Genomic DNA, 17,113 nt, shown 5'->3' with positions numbered 1-17,113 from the left:
ATTTCCTATAAGCTAAATCGGGCAGACAATGGGTCATTGTAGATTGCGAAGTTACTTATGATCAAATCGCACTCTAGAGAATATAGGGTCATGGTGGTTAAGACCTCGGCTTTGGGACCGAAGGGTTGCAAGTTCGAGACCCAATTCTGCCATCTAAGCATGTTAAATCCGTCAGGGCCAAATGTTTTCCCGCTGATGAGAAGCGGCAGTTGAGATGGGGTGCTAGATCAGGTGTCGTCCTCGTCATCTGATTGCAATTTAAAATTATGAAGTCCATCTCAAAATAACCCTAGCTTTGCTTTAAAACAGAACATCAATATAACTTAAGTAATCAGGTTTTAAGGTTTCGATTTGTCAGCAGCTATGTCAATCCTCGCCCCCCCCCCCAAAAAAAATACGATATATAAGGTCAAAAAGTGAAACCTTGTGGGTTAATATGGAATGCCTCGCATCATTTTTCCTTTATGCATCGATCCCGTTTTTAAATTTGAACCATCCACGCCATTTCCTTTCGGAGAGAGAGAGTTGAACACATAAGAGAGAGAGAGTTATGTGACAAACACATAATAATTGTAACTACGTATGTCCTTTACAATGCAACTGAGATACCACGCCCCTCTACCTCCTTCCTGCAAGACACGCAATGGATTCCAAAATACCAAACAAAAATAATCTATGCAGTGTACCTTGCGTATCGCACCAGCATGCATTTTCATTCTTGACGTCACATAATGGTAATTTTGCAGACACTACTTCCATAGAGCAATGCTATTGGTACTAATGGCTGAACACGACGGAAATGAACAATATTCAAAGGAATTAATAATACATACATGCCATTGTTCGTCAAAGTAAGGTAAAAATTGAATACCATTAATCAAAAATGCATTTTCGAAAACAAATCTAGTACATGCCTTTAAATATGGATTATTTACTTACAGATAAAGCAGATATAATATTCTCCACCTCAATCTCCTCGCACACTTATAAAATATAGGGGTAGGGAGTGCATAGCTTCATCATTTAGAGAAGAGAATCAAAAATGTACATAGTCTTTTCGTCGACCAATGTTTCTGAGTTATTGTGTTACACTTTGCCTTCTGCACATCTGTCTAATCGGGATTCTTTTATTACTGGTTCAGATCATTTTATTTATAATTAGATACGATAATTTTCGCAGGACACCAACGTGATATTGCCGGACGGCATTGTGTTAATATATACGTGGACAATTGATAGGACGGACATGGAAGATCGATTTAGTCGAAAATTACGTAGAGACCTACATATTTGGTGTAAAGATTATCTACAAAAGTTCACCATTATTGGCTGGTTGCATTTTCAAACGACTGCATTTACATAACAAAGATATACTGATAGTCAGTACACCCCGTAAGAAAGCCGTGTTATCCCAAAATTTCATACAGATTTATAATTTTATATAAAAGAAACATATTTAATAGAAACATATGCCAGTTTCAATGCCTAGGGTTTTTTTTTAAGTGAATTCGCTTGGGCACAAATGGATAAACAGACCCGTCGTCACATTTTGCCTAAAATTTAAGTTAATCTTGCCCAGATTTCATATCATTTGGATGTAATATCTTATACTGAATTTCATTCGTCAAGCGATTTACGATTTTCAGCTGTCGTGTTCAAAGACAGGCACAATTCCAAAAGTAGTTTTTGATCCATTTAGGAATTTAGTTTAGTTATATTAACGTCCCATTTTAAAGCAACACTTGGGCTATTTTGGGACGGACCTCGGCATTTTGAACCGCGGTCAGCTGACGAAAACGACATCTCAGCTGGCATCCTCTCTTCAAACTTCCGCAACTACACCAGATGGGGAAGTTTGGTCCCGACGGATTTAACGTGCACCAGAGTCGCTTACAAGACGGTTCTTCGGTGGAATTGGGTCTCGAACCTGAAACCCTCCGGTTCCAAAGCCGAAACCTTACCACCAAGCCACCGGGGCCTTTCATTTAGGGAAACTTAAAAAGATGGAGTTTCGTTACAATCTCGAGGCCGAATTTCTGATAACTACAATGTTTACCAGATCTTCCTAATTTTTTACCAAATAGTAAACACAAGAAAATCTATGAGATTAAACATTTTCTAATAAAAAAATAAGCCAAAACTGAGCTAACACGAGTGCTTTACGAGGATCCAAAAAATCTACAACGCCAAACAAACTTCGGTTCTCTCGACCGAGGAAGTGCAGCGCTGACGACTGAACAGCAGACAAGCACATGGAACGTGCAATTACCATAACTGGATTACAAGAGGCCCATCCAAAAGTAAACACGCTGGCCGAAGCGGCAAGATAAACGAGGTTCGTTTAAATCGCAGGCGAGTAGATCGAGAGCAGGGTCACTTGATCACATGCCCATGAATGAACGCTGTGTGAGTGAGTGAATGTGTAGGTAGAGGACTTCATGCGCACGTCCTCCTCTTGTCCGCCGGGAAGGAATGTTCGGGAAAAAAAAAAAAAAAAAAATATTGTTGGTGGTACACTGATTTATTGAGAAATGGCGACTGGAGGAAAGGTGTTTCGTCTTTTCAAATTGGAGCGCATATAAAAAATCTGAACAAATGTAAATAGTACCCGAGTAATATTATATATATTATGGTCAATGTGAACAATCGGTAATTATTAATACTAACCGATCATTATTAATAATAACCAAATAAGCCGGTTAAAGTGAATAACTTATGAGCATTTATCACATTAACCGTTATTATTAATATTAACTAATAAAGTTTGGTCAATGTCAGTTTTTTCGCGTTTTTTTTATGTGTTGTCAATAGCTAGACAATATCAATATCAATACCTCCCAAAAATTATCATCTATATCCACCATTAAATCCATCCGTTTTTGTTCTGTTTTTTAAATGCTTCAAAATATCTTTTATTACCTTTTCAACAGATAGATATTGGGATTGTTCAATGACTTATCCCCCATCCCCACCCCCAAAAAAGACGAGACTAATTAATTATAAAATAAAGAAAAAAAGTTAGAAAAAAATATCATAGAAAAACTTCATAGCAAGTTTAAAAAACATATACAAAAAGGCACACCCATGTCCCAAATCCTATATAAACCGTTTAATCACAGTGAACAAACTTCATTGAAAATTGCCAATAATTACCGGTGTTAAAGTGAATAATTTGGGATATTCCTCACTTTGACCAAAAGAAGCGGTTATCAATAATGACCGGCTAGTATTAATAATAACCGATTATTCAGATTGACCGTTACACACACATATATAGGTAAACATAATTTTTAACAGAGGCCGAAGACAGACACTTTGAATTATTACGTTCGCTTTTATTCCATCCCGAGTGGCATAATTGATGTACAAGCAACAGCGACGAGACACAGAACAACACAAGAGCGAAATGAGGAAAAGCTAATGAAATATTTATCCCCGTGATTATATACTGTGAGATTTTGATAGGGATTTCTTTACACGTGTCGATTTAGGTAAGGGAATTATGGGAATTGCTTAAAAAGAATTCACTTGGCTGACAGTTTTTTATCTCTTCACTCGGAGTGTGGGAACTTGTCCACTTCAACAATTTAACTCGTGTTGAATTAAATAAAAAAAAAGTGGAATTGGATCAGGAAGTAAGAGAACATTTTAGAGTGAAGGTAATATGGACTGAATTAAAATAAAAATTAGGAAATTAATTAAGTTTAAATTATCTATTTAAAATATCATTACATATATATACTAACCACCTTTGGCGATTATGCGATCGTCCAGATTGACTTTTTAGGTTATTAATTGATTAATATGTAATACATTATAAAAAAGAAACATATATTCTTGTTATTTGGTATGACTGCAAAATATGAATTCAATTGAATCAGTCGGCTGCAAATTAAAAGGTGAAAATATTAATAAAAGCGGAAACAAAAATCCTACTACGGAATTAATGATTTCTAATATATACGTTCGAATGGTTAGACGGATGAGTTTGAATTCCAACATAGCATTCATTAACATTATTTCAGTTAGTGTTTCAAAGTAAATTAAAAATATTATTAAAATTAAAAGAAAAAATTGTACGGAAATAAACTGACATGATTAACCCTTTCAAGGGCCATGGAAAATATGCTTCCTACCAAATTTATCAATCTTGGAATGAAGTTATATAGATTGGGATAAGTTCTGACGCATTTTTCAATAAGACTTTAACTTAGATGCTTCAGTTCCTTATCTCGCACAAAATGCTGTGTTTCTATTTGTTACTTAATTATTAATTAGCCAAATTAATTAATTAACCAAATTAAATTTAGCTAATTAGGTAAATGAATCACTTTTCTTATACCAATTTCAATCCTAAAAATATTTTAATATTACCATGACTAGAAAAAAATGGCTTTTTAAAGAGTTAAAAAGGTGTTTTTTTTAAAAATCTCACGATAATATAAAGACTATTTTTACAATTGTTTTGGAAGATATGACAATCAATTTCCGTTGGAAAATCATAAAGATTGTTTATCTGGAGACGGATAAGCTTATTTTTGCGATTAATTAAACTTATTTTGAAGCATTGATTTCTTTTATATCTTCTTTCCTCTGACTGAATGCATTTTTTTGGTGACACGACGAATCATGAAAATATCTTCATTTGAAAACAAAACAACAGCCAAATAATTTAATGAAAATATGACTAATTTCACTATTTTTAAAATGAAAAAAAAAAAAAAAAAAAGCTGTGTATAAAATTTTGAAAACGCATCTCTACCTGCTCCTTTATATTTTACATTGCTTTTAGATACAAGGGAAAGTTTTGTATATCATGCATTTTTAGGGGAGGGGATAACTTCAATTATCAGTTGTTAAAACGTGACGCAGAAGTTACAAATATACATGCTTTATTATTTTCACAAGTAATTTCATTTAGTATTCATCATACAAATAAAAACATATTCAATGAACGAATGCGAAAGATAGAGTAAATATCTGAAAGTTTTTTTGAGTTTTGACTTTGACAGAAGTAATCTGGAAACGAAACATTACAATATTAATAAACCAAGCTTGTCCAAGCAAGTAATCTGGAAATGAAACATTACAATATTAATAAACCAAGCTTGTCTAAGCAAGTAATCTGGAAATGAAACATTACAATATTAATAAACCAAGCTTGTCTAAGCAAACACAAACTAAGCAAAATTCGTAAGGATTATTCAATAGATGAAAAAAAAATTAGATTAAATATAAACAAAGAGGGAAAATTATCTGTTATTTATTTCAGTGAAGTGTCAATGAATAGAAGTTGATAGAGGAAATCTTGGAACAAGCACGTGCGAACGTACATGTGGGCACAAAGACTGCTATATAATATAACCATAAGCATTTAAAATTAAAAACCGAATTTCTACAATTATTATTTCTAAATAATGTAATTTTTAAAAAGGAGTTTGTAATCGTGAAGAGAAGAGGCAGCAGGTGCAATGTTCAAGGTTTCTTTAAAATAAAATTCATTAAATATAAATTTCCTTTATTTTAAACTTTTGATATCTTAAAAGAATATAAAGATATATATTCAGTATCATGTCTATAAAAATCCAATATTTTAAGATAAAACAAATGCTAGACTTTGAAAATAAAGTTAAAAAAAAAAAATCGAAAGAATTAATATTATTTAAGGAATTAATTTTTAATCATTTAGATTTCTGCAATACAATATTAGGAAAAATTTACTTTTAAGGGATGACTTGAATATGACAGTTACAAAAAAATACATAAACAAAATCAGTATCACTTGCATTTGGAAAAGAGAGAGAACATTAAGTAGTTTTAAAAATAAAAATTGTTTACAATTTAACCGCAAAAAAAAATAAAAAAAATGGTAATATTTTACAATTACATGATATCATAATTGCATTGTTTCATCATATATTATTTTAGTGAAGATAATAAATTCCTATGATCTGAAATGATATTATAGCTCTGAAGTCATAAATTGCTAATTAAAACTAGAAGAAAAATAAAAATGTACCCATAAACACATACCATAAAATAATCTGAATTTTTTTCCCCTTCTTTTTTCTGGATTACTAATGAAAAATTCAAATAATTTTATATTTCAGTATACTAAGAAACAAAAACCAAATAATGGAGTTTCCAGTCTTAATGTCACATACTTATTTAAAGATTATATTTCAAAACAATAATTAGATGTAATACTGATTTAAAAGCAAAAGTACTTTGAGAAGGAATAGTTTGAATGCAATTTTGAAATGTCCATTTTCATAAAATAAGAAACTGAATAAATAAGCAAAATTATTAAATTGCTATCTTTAACTTATAAATTACAGGTGAAAGAAATGCAAGTTTTTTAAAATAGAGGATTTAGAGGAAGCGAAAGAAGGACATTTTTTCCTTAATTTCAAGTAATTGGAAAATTTGATCTAAACTGAAATTAGAAAATTAATGATATTATTTATTTCTGTTTCCCTCTTTTTAATAATGAAATTATCTACTACACATGTCATGGTATAACAGACCTAGGTAATATTACTTACAAGGTGGTAAAACATCCAAAAGGTTTGAATAAACAAACTAACAAGAGAGTGAAACCCTGTTGAATTATTAATATAGTACCTATATGTAAAAGCAGATTTAACTAGGTGTTTTAAATTCTAGGAACCTTTAATTTACCAATAAAGAACAACTCAATGAATTTATATCTTTTTCATCTTCATTATCATGGGATATAATTAGGTATTTTATTAAGAAGAGTAAAGAATCAACTCTCCATATTCACCATGAATGACCTATGTTCTTTCACTTATCATCTACTTTGTCAATTTCATACATTCAGATCATTTCACTTGCAGTCTCCACTGGGGGGGAGAAGGGTAGGAGTAAGGAGAGCATAAAGCAAATGTCCTATCATACATCTTTTAGAAAATATAATCATGAATACATTTTGTAAAATTATGGCACTTTTAATTTTGAGCAACAAAATATAAAGCAAGGGGGAAAAAATACCAACCATACAAACTTATTTTATATGCAGTGAACATCTAATTATTTTGTACGAAGGGATTTGAGCATTAATAAAAACTTCTCTGTTAATCCTTGCAATTTCTATGAGAAAAATTAACCATAAGATTATTAAAAATTTTTTTTATTACTTTTCATATGGAATATGAAATTTTCGGCTCACAACAATTCTAAAATATTATAAGCAATTTAATTGAATTTGAGATCTCTAGTACAATATATTCAGCCAAATAATTTTTACACCTATGTGTTTTAAATGTATATATTTTATATGTATTTGTGTGTATATATAAATATGCAGCTTTAAAAAAACACTCAGTGAATTCTCTTTGTCTAAATCATAAGTAATAAGCAATATACTAAAATAAAAAATTATGAATAAAAAGAAATAAAAGAATTCATATAAAATTCTGCAAAAAAATAATTTTTAAAATTTTAATCAATCTGAAAAATATAATATTTTTTCATAGTCTGAATTAATAGCCTAGTAACTTTCACTTCTAATGCTTATGCAAACTTCTATTTTTAATCATAAACTGCAACCGGGGGGAAATTTAATTTTTAGGTTTAATTACATTTAATAACTTTACTCGACATTATATGAATATGCACATTGCAATGGATTCAAGCAGAACACAGCATTTATAAAGTAAAAAAGCAAATCCCTTAAAATAAATTAATGAAAGCAAATGAATAAATAAAAATGCTTTGTCATAAAATATGAATTTTAATAATGTTATTAATTTTTATGAATGTAATTAAAAAATCTCAAATTTTTAAGTTGCCTCAATATAAAAATTTTTGAATCGCAAACAAATCAATCTTTTAAACCATTTTCTGTTCGCAACATAACAGTGAAAATATGAACCATATGGAAGTAGAGAAATAAGTGATGACATTTTATTTCTAACTTTAAACAGGCAAAAATTATAGCTCAGCTAATAAAAAGGTACTCAATTGGAATAAGGAATTGCATAATTACAGCACACAGATTTTTGACACTGCAACACATTTGTGGTGACGCTTTATAAGTCAGATAACAGCTACGAGACATGAGAAATTTCTTTTGTCTAGTGGTCTTGTTACTCGGCTACGAACCCAAAGGTTGCGAGTTCGATCCTCGCATATCGCCAGCAGCAACATTGGTGACCCGATGACGAAAATACGCAAACTTCATACAACTGCTGTGGCGCCCTCTACCAGAAATAAATAAGTAAAAAAAAAAAAAAAACGCTGATAAAAAAATCGGCCAATAAATAAATGAAGCTGATAAAAAAAATCAGCCAATAAAAAAAATGCAGCTGATAAAAAATCAGCCAATAAATAAAGGAAGCTGATAAATAATCAGCCAATATAAAAAAAAAAAAAAAATGGATAAGGCGCAACAGCCAATATATCACCACAAATAACAGCAAAAACAGGACAAAAAATCGTTCGTCTCACCTCCGACGAACTGAAGGGGGAGTAATGTGGTGACGCTTTATAAGTCAGATAACAGCTACGAGACATGAGAAATTTCTTTTGTCTAGTGGTCTTGTTACTCGGCTACGAACCCAAAGGTTGCGAGTTCGATCCTCGCATATCGCCAGCAGCAACACATTAAAAAACACTTTATAGAGCTCAGAAACCAAATAAGTATACTCTCCAACATTGGTTACCCAGTCATCTGTAGCATTTCTTATCAATATATTACATGTAACATATATTACATGTAATATGTACATATATTACATGTAATATGAACAAATTATTGACGAATAGACATTTCCAAAGAATTTTAACATTATTCAAAATTAGTGAAGACCTTTACTTTCAATTAAATATATAAATTAAAAAAAAAATCATTCCACTACTTTGTTGATAAAATTATTTAACACTATTTTTAAGGCATTTACAATTTTGTTTCATAAACATTAAGCATTTTTATTTTTGTTAAGACATCATTGCTTAGTGTAGAAAACTGACTGGTTACGAGATTATTTTTAAAAACTTTATTGTATCATTCTTGTATCTGGCAACTTCTGTTAGGCGGGCTTCTGTTCTAATGTTTATGTTTTGATGTAACGTTTTGTGTGTGTCGTAGTTTTAGATGTCCGTAAATGTAATTAGATGTAGTTAAAGTAGATTAAATGCTTTAGTAAGTGTTTGAAGAGTTATTGAGTTTTATATACTACATCACATGAGTATTGAGAACTAGGAATATTGATCCATAATAGAGTTTTAGGAGATCGATATCCGACATCTGGCGTCCGTGACAGGATATCTGCTACGATTCGTGTAAGTCATAACTTTTGAGCTTATTATATTTTCGTAATGGAGAAACTAAAAAATTCTCGAAAACAGTATCGGAGACTCTTTACGATTGCTCATAGTGATTTTTTGAACTGTGAAAATGATTTGACTATCGAAGATAAAACTTTGAAATTAAAAATTGTAGAAGAGAAAGCGAAACTAATGGTAGCGAGTGAGTACGAATTTCGAGAACTATTGTTTGCTTCTGAAGAGACTGAAGAAAATATCAATAATGAAATCGACATTTCAGAGAGCTATATTGATAAGTGGCGAATTTTAGAAAATAAATTACATGATCTTTTGGATGAGAAAAAAGAACATTCTTCGGCTTCTACTGTTTCCGGAGCGGTGAGTACTACACCGAACAATTTATTGCATTATCCTAAAATCAATTTACCCACTTTTGATGGAAATATAAGGAACTGGTTGTGTTTTTGGGGACAATTTCAAAAAATTGATAACGATTCCAATCTCGATAACCATGATAAATATGCTTATTTAGCACACGCTATGGAGAAAGGTTCACCCGCTGACGAGTTGATTAAAAGTTTTCCCCCTGGTGGTGAAAATTATGAAAAAGCGGTTAAACAGTTGAAGCTACGCTATGGCAGAGAAGAGTTGCTCGTCGAGGTTTACGTGAGAGATCTGTTATCTATTGTACTATTAAAACAAAAGTTGCAAAAAATCCCCATACGTAAACTGTATGATCAATTAGAAACAAAACTAAGAGCTTTAGAGACTTTGGGAGTGACCAAGGATAAATATGCTGCAATGTTGTTCCCTCTAGTTGAATCTTCTCTCCCTGACGAGACTTTAAAGGCCTGGGAGCGATTCCGAACTATACATAGACGAGTGAGTGAGGAGGTGACGTATAGTTTAACAACCGAGGAAAAAGATACCTCTTCATGTAGGAAAATGCCAAGTAATGATCTAGATCGGCTTTTAGACTTTCTTCAGGATGAAGTGGAGGGAGAAGAGAGAATTGTGTTAGCCTCCCAAAGTTTTGATCAACCTAAAAAATCAAGCTTTTCCAACAGTCGTCGAGAATCTAACGAGAAGAAGTTTCAAACAAGAGTATCATCAGCAACTGATCTTTTGGCCTCTAATCTCAATAAGAAGAAGCTTTGCATTTTTTGTACTGAGGAACATAATTCATGGAACTGTAAAAAAGCTTCTAAACTGACTTTGCATGAAAAACAAAGTGCTGTAGAGAAGGCCCGTTGTTGCTTCTTGTGTTTGAGAGAGGGACATGGAGTGAAGACGTGCCGTTCCAAGTTCAACTGTCAATTATGTGGGAAGAAGCATCATTTATTTTTGTGTAGAGCATTGTCACCAGAACCCAATTCTTCCTCTGTCCCTACAGATATTAAAGTTCGAGAATCAATGATACAACACGACGAAGCTCTGGCCAACTTGTCTAAATGTTCCAATGTTTTCCTACAAACTTGAACCATTCTTGTGAGAGGAGAAACCACTAAACGTAAAGCTCGAGCCATCATTGATTCTGGATCTCAGCGGTCGTATATTCTGAAAGCAACAGCTGAAGAAATGAATTACAAGGCCAAAAGGAGAGAGTATTTACAACACTCACTGTTCGGTGGTTCCAATACCTCAACCTGCCAACATGATGTATATATGATATATTTGTCAAGCGTTTCCGAGGAGTATAGCTGCCATTTTGATGTGCTCGGACAGGAAGTGATTTGTGACTCAATATTGTCTAGAAAACGAGGGTCACATTTTAAAGAACTTAGAGATTACAACATTCATTTGGCAGAAGATTTGGATGGTCCGATTGAAATTCTCATAGGAGCTGATGTTGCAGGAAAGCTGATTACCGGAAACCATCTCCAACTGAAAAATGGAATCACTGCCATTGAAACAAAGCTAGGTTGGACGGTTATAGGACGTGCCAATAGTGAGAATACAAGCTTATTAATCACTTCAATGCTCACGACAAGTGCTTGCATAACAGATTTGTGGACTCTTGACTCTCTTGGTATCACAGACCCATCTGAAAAGAAGACGGCGATTGAATTACAAGAAGCAGCGAGGCAGCATTTCTTAGACACAGTTAAAATAGAGAACAATAGGTATATTGTGAGTTTACCTTGGATTGAAGATCATCTTCCACTTCCTGACAATTTTGAACTTTCTGAGAAGAGATTACACAAAGTTGTAAAGAGACTTAAAACCGAAGGACTGTTCGAAGCCTATGGAGCAGTATTTAAAGAGTGGTTGGAAGAAGATATCATAGAAGTGACTAAAGACGAGGTTAATCTCCCTGCACATTATTTACCACACCGTCCTGTTTTGAAGCAGAATAGTACCACCAAAATCAGACCTGTATTCGATGCTTCCGCCAGACAGAAAGGTGCCCCTTGCCTCAATGACTGTTTAGAAACTGGAGTTAATTTGATTGAATTGATACAAAATATCTTATATCGTTTTCGGTTGGAAAAAATTGGAGTTATTGCTGATATTCGCAAGGCCTTTTTGCAAGTTTGTCTGTCACCTTCAGATAAAGATTTTTTGCGTTTTCTGTGGATTGGAGAAGATGGTAAATTGAAGTATTTTAGACATTGTCGTGTAGTTTTTGGTGTGTCATGCAGTCCCTTTTTGCTTGGAATTGTTATTATGCACCACTTGCAAGAGGTTTTAAACCATCAGGATAAGAAATATCCAGAGAGGATGGTAAAATTATTAATGCAGAGTTTTTATGTGGATAATTGTGTGACAAGTGTGCCAAACGAGAAAGAGCTTGAACTCTTCATTGAGGTTGCGACCAATGTCATGGCTGAGAGATGTTTTCAACTAAGAGGCTGGGAAAGCACATGTTTAAAGGATAGAAGCGCTCCTGTCACGAATGTTTTAGGATTACAGTGGGACAAAGGTCTGGATACTTTGGGTATAAATATGAACAGCCTGAAGGAACTTTGTGTAGAGAATGTGACGAAGAAAACTATTCTATCTGCAGCTCATCGTATCTTCGATCCTATTGGTGCAACTTGTCCTGTTGCATTGTTTCCAAAACTTCTGCTACAGAAAACTTGGGAGCGAAAATTGAATTGGGAGGAAGAAGTGGACTCCAATACTAGAGAAGAGTTTCTGAAGTGGATGAGAGACATATTTCATCTCGAAAAGGTGCAAATTCCTCGACATTTAAAAACTGGTGATGCGAATGAGAAATGTTCCTTGCATTTTTTCAGTGATGCGAGCATGTATGCTTATGCAGCAGTAGCTTTTCTTCGAGTTGAGACGAGTGAGTATGTCAAAGTTCAGTTGTTAAGTGCTAAAGCCAGAGTTTCCCCAACGGGAAAGAAGAAGACCACTATTGCAAGACTAGAGTTATTGGCTGCTACAATCACTGCACGCCTTGCCTCATCTATCACAAAAGAGATCCCACATGAAAAAATCTATTTGTGGTCCGATTCAACGACAGTGATAACTTGGATAAAAAGAGAAGATGCTTGGAGTACCTTCGTACAAAACCGTGTTGCTGAAATCAGAACTTTGACTTCCAAAGAAAATTGGAGACATGTGCCTGGTTCATTTAATCCTGCCGATCTTCCAAGTAGAGGTTGTTCTGCCAAGAAACTAGTGCAGTCCAAATGGTGGGAGGGCCCTGATTGGCTATATTTACCTGCTGATCAATGGCCATTCTCAGATGTAGTAGTCAATGAAGATGAAGTGCTGAAGGAACGAAAGAAAACTCTTGTGTCTACCCCGACTGCCTGTTTGAGTGCTCACGCCATCGAAAACGTGAACACGGAAGAGCCTGATTGGTACTATAGTTACTTTTCCCAATATGAGAAAATTGTGCGTATGATCGGCTGGATATTGAGATTTTTTAGAAACTGCAAAAAACCAAAAGAATTGAGAAAATGTGATATTCTGGATGCAGAGGACTTTGAAGAAGCGGAGAAAATAGTAATAAAGATCATTCAAAGTGAAGCATTCATTAACGAAAAAGACGAGAAATTGAAAACTTTAAGAGTTTACAAAGATGAGGATGGCATCATCAGATTGAGAACAAAAATTGAGTATCGTGAAGACAGCCATTCTTTTCGAAGACCTGTAGTCCTTCCTTCTCAACACCATGTTGTGAAACTTTTAATAGTTTCTTTTCACAATAGACATGGACATGTGGGGACTCAAATGCTACTTAACCTGCTGAGAGAACATTTTTGGATCTTAAATGGCCGAAAAACTGTGCGATCGATCATCTCAAAATGTGTTATCTGCAAGAGGCATTCTGGAAAAAATTTAGATGCAGAGCCAGCCCCAATTACCAAAGATCGAATCAGAGACACTGCTGTATTCGAAATTGTAGGAGTGGACTTAGCTGGCCCATTGTACTTGAAAGATGAGAAAAAGACTTGGGTTTGTCTTTTCACATGCGCGGTGTACAGAGCTGTACATCTTGAGCTTCTATCAGACATTTCCACTGACACATTTTTGTTGGCCCTGCGCAGATTTGTGGCAAGAAGAGGTAGATGTTCAGTTATCTACTGTGACAATGGAACAAACTTTATTGGTGCTAGTAATTTGCTCCGTTCTTTAGACTGGAACCGGATCGTTGAGAACGGAGCAATACATCGCATTAAATGGAAATTTAACCCCCCTACTGCATCCTGGTGGGGAGGTTGGTGGGAGAGGTTGATTCGAGTTATGAAAAATGTACTAAAGAGGGTGTTAGGTCATGCCTTTTTGTCATATGAGGAGATGATCACGGTACTCTGCGACTGTGAATCGATAATCAACTCGAGACCTCTCACCTATATTTCAGAAAGAGATACAGATTTTGTTCCACTGTCACCATCATTATTCCTACAAGACATTAGAGAAGTTGGAGTGCCCGACTGTGATGCAGCAGATCACAAAAGCCTAAATAAAAGGATAAAATATCGTCTTGTTTTGCAAAAGGACCTTAGGAAAAGATTCAGGTCTGAGTATTTAGGCTCGTTAATTCAAAGGCCAAAGCTTCAAAATAAGTCGATTATTTCTGTTGGTGATGTTGTTCTTGTAGGAAACGATAATCAGAAGCGTATCAACTGGCCCTTGGGACGTGTGACAGAAATCATCCCCGGAAAAGAGGGAATTACCAGACTCGTGAGACTTAAAACAGCCCGTGGAGAAATACTAAGACCGATTCAACGACTGTTTCCATTGGAGATAACTTATGATGTGGCTAAGGATGTCAGAGCTAAAGTGCAACAAGAGCAAGTTACTCCTAAAGTGCAACAACAGCAAGTTACTCCTAAAGTGCAACAAGAGCAAGCTGCTCATGAAGTGTCGCAGACACGAGTATTAGATCCTGAAGGTCCCATTTCAGAAACTGTCAAAACTCGATCTGGAAGAATCGTACATGGACCAAAAAGACTCGATTTGTGACTTTGAGATTTGTTGAGTTGCGAACTCTCCCAACTCAAGGTGGGAGGATGTAGAAAACTGACTGGTTACGAGATTATTTTTAAAAACTTTATTGTATCATTCTTGTATCTGGCAACTTCTGTTAGGCGGGCTTCTGTTCTAATGTTTATGTTTTGATGTAACGTTTTGTGTGTGTCGTAGTTTTAGATGTCCGTAAATGTAATTAGATGTAGTTAAAGTAGATTAAATGCTTTAGTAAGTGTTTGAAGAGTTATTGAGTTTTATATACTACATCACATGAGTATTGAGAACTAGGAATATTGATCCATAATAGAGTTTTAGGAGATCGATATCCGACACTTAGTTTAACATCATAATGAACTCACTTTTGTTATGAGGAATAATCCCAGAGTTTTTGCATTCATGCTGGGATAAGATTGTGTTTTTCTTTTCCTAACCATGCTAAAAATACTTTCCCTATTCTGCATTGCTGTAAATGAAGATGTGGGAAAAGGATATTTTCAGCATATTTTACAGTTCTACATACAAATACCTTGGTTTTTTTTTTTTTTAATTGTAGTTTTCTGGAGTTGTTCATTATATTTCCATAATTTCATAGTTTTAACTTAATTTTCATAACTACAGAAATTCCGTAGCTACTGGTAAGTATGCAAAAAGAAATAACAATGATAAAATGATTATGCATTAATTGGTCCCTTTCTTTACTATTAAATAAATTCATTCTTGAAATAAAAAAAACCTTATATCTACCAGTCAACTACGATGGATTCTATTCTTAGTGATTTTTTTAGAATAGGAGAGGAATGAAATCAGACAAACAAATTACCTTATGAATTTTTCTCAATAAAACGATTAAAAACTGATTTGCAATAAAAGAACATGATACACAAACAAATCAAATCAGTCAATCAAAATTTCAATTATTTTTTATAGTTTGTTATTATAGATTTGAATGAAATATGTCACCAATTTAATCTCTCTCAAAAGAAACCATCTTAAATCAACAGCAGTGCAATAAACATTGGAACAAGAAAAAAAATATAAAGAAATTAATTATAAAATAAGAAAACAATTAGATTCAGCCAAAAAAAAAAAGATTTTTAAAATTAGCACAACTGTTGTAAAATTATTGTTGTGTAATTGTAAACTTTGCTTTATATTTAATAGTAGCAAATTTACAATACAAGTACTTAGATAGAACTTAAACTAGCTCAGATTTTGTTACGAAGTAAATAAAATTTCCGATGGTGATTCACTTCTGGGCTACAATACCTAAATTGACCTCCCAAAGAAAGCAACCAGTAGTGGCAACTTCTTCAAACCACAAAGCGCAAAGATACAATTAAGCTCAACTTTAAATCTGTTTTGAATTATTTAATTAACAGTAATAAAAGTATTTAATAAATTTTGGACATGGTGCAATTAAATTTTAAGATAGCAATTCAAACTTTGTAATTAATTTTAATCAAAATTTAAATTTTTTTTAATATGCCCTGCAATTTGTATTCGTAATTATAAGAATTTATGCAGCAGCAATTAAACGATTAAAATAAGCATGATAGAATAAACTCAAAATACATACATATGGAGGGATCTTAATTTCATATTTATAAAAATGTTTATATATTTTTTTTATATTTCTATTAATTACTAAATTTTAAGTTTGTTAAATACTTTTCAAAAAAAAAAAAAACACCTTTTTGACCATTTTTGTAACTGTATTTTCAGCAGCACATTATAAACTATTGTAATAAAAATGAAAGTACTTTGATACTATGCATGTGGAAATCGATACTGGAGTTCAAAGGCAGAAATTTTTTTTCTTCTACAAAAAAGGATGCATCATTTTTATCTAAAAATTAAGATTTATAAAAGAAAATGCATTAGACTTTTGACAGAGTTGAATATTATATGCAAAATAGGCTAAATTATTACTTTCTTTTCAATAAAAAAAGTTAGGCTGCTGCAAAGTTTATGCATTTACCCTTCGTAGCAATCAAATGGCATTACATCAAATTACATGAAAAGAAAAAGTTATATTGAGAAATGAAAATATTCCATAATTCTAATAATAACTACAATCCTTTTGTAATAAAAAATTAAATGACTATTTAAACTTCAAATCAATCAATCTGTATTCATAATTACTTCTGTCCTACATCAATATTAACAATAATCAGTGATAAAAATTTTATAATTATAGTTTTGCAAGAAACTCCATATTTAAATATATATTTTTTGAAGCTTTTTACATCAACAAAACATGCTTGAATATGAGAATCATACTTCTAAAACAAGTAAAGTTACAAAATAATAAAAAAGTTTATCCACATTGTTTACAATAATCTTACTGACTACTCAGAAAAGCAGCTACCAAACAATTAAATAAAATCCAAAT

The 17,113-nt window shown here is 33.0% G+C and overlaps 1 protein-coding gene across 1 annotated transcript in view; it reads right to left on the bottom strand.

The window, feature by feature from the left end:
* LOC129976736 (forkhead box protein K1-like) overlaps positions 1-17,113 on the bottom strand; it is a 69,715-nt gene that overhangs the window by 51,732 nt on the left and 870 nt on the right. The gene's annotated exons all lie outside the window — the stretch shown is intronic.

The sequence above is a fragment of the Argiope bruennichi genome, chromosome 7 (assembly GCF_947563725.1).
Source record: "Argiope bruennichi chromosome 7, qqArgBrue1.1, whole genome shotgun sequence".
NCBI lineage: Eukaryota > Metazoa > Arthropoda > Arachnida > Araneae > Araneidae > Argiope > Argiope bruennichi.
Note: the sequence above shows the minus strand (reverse complement) of the source record. Positions and strands in the feature narration are given on the sequence as shown.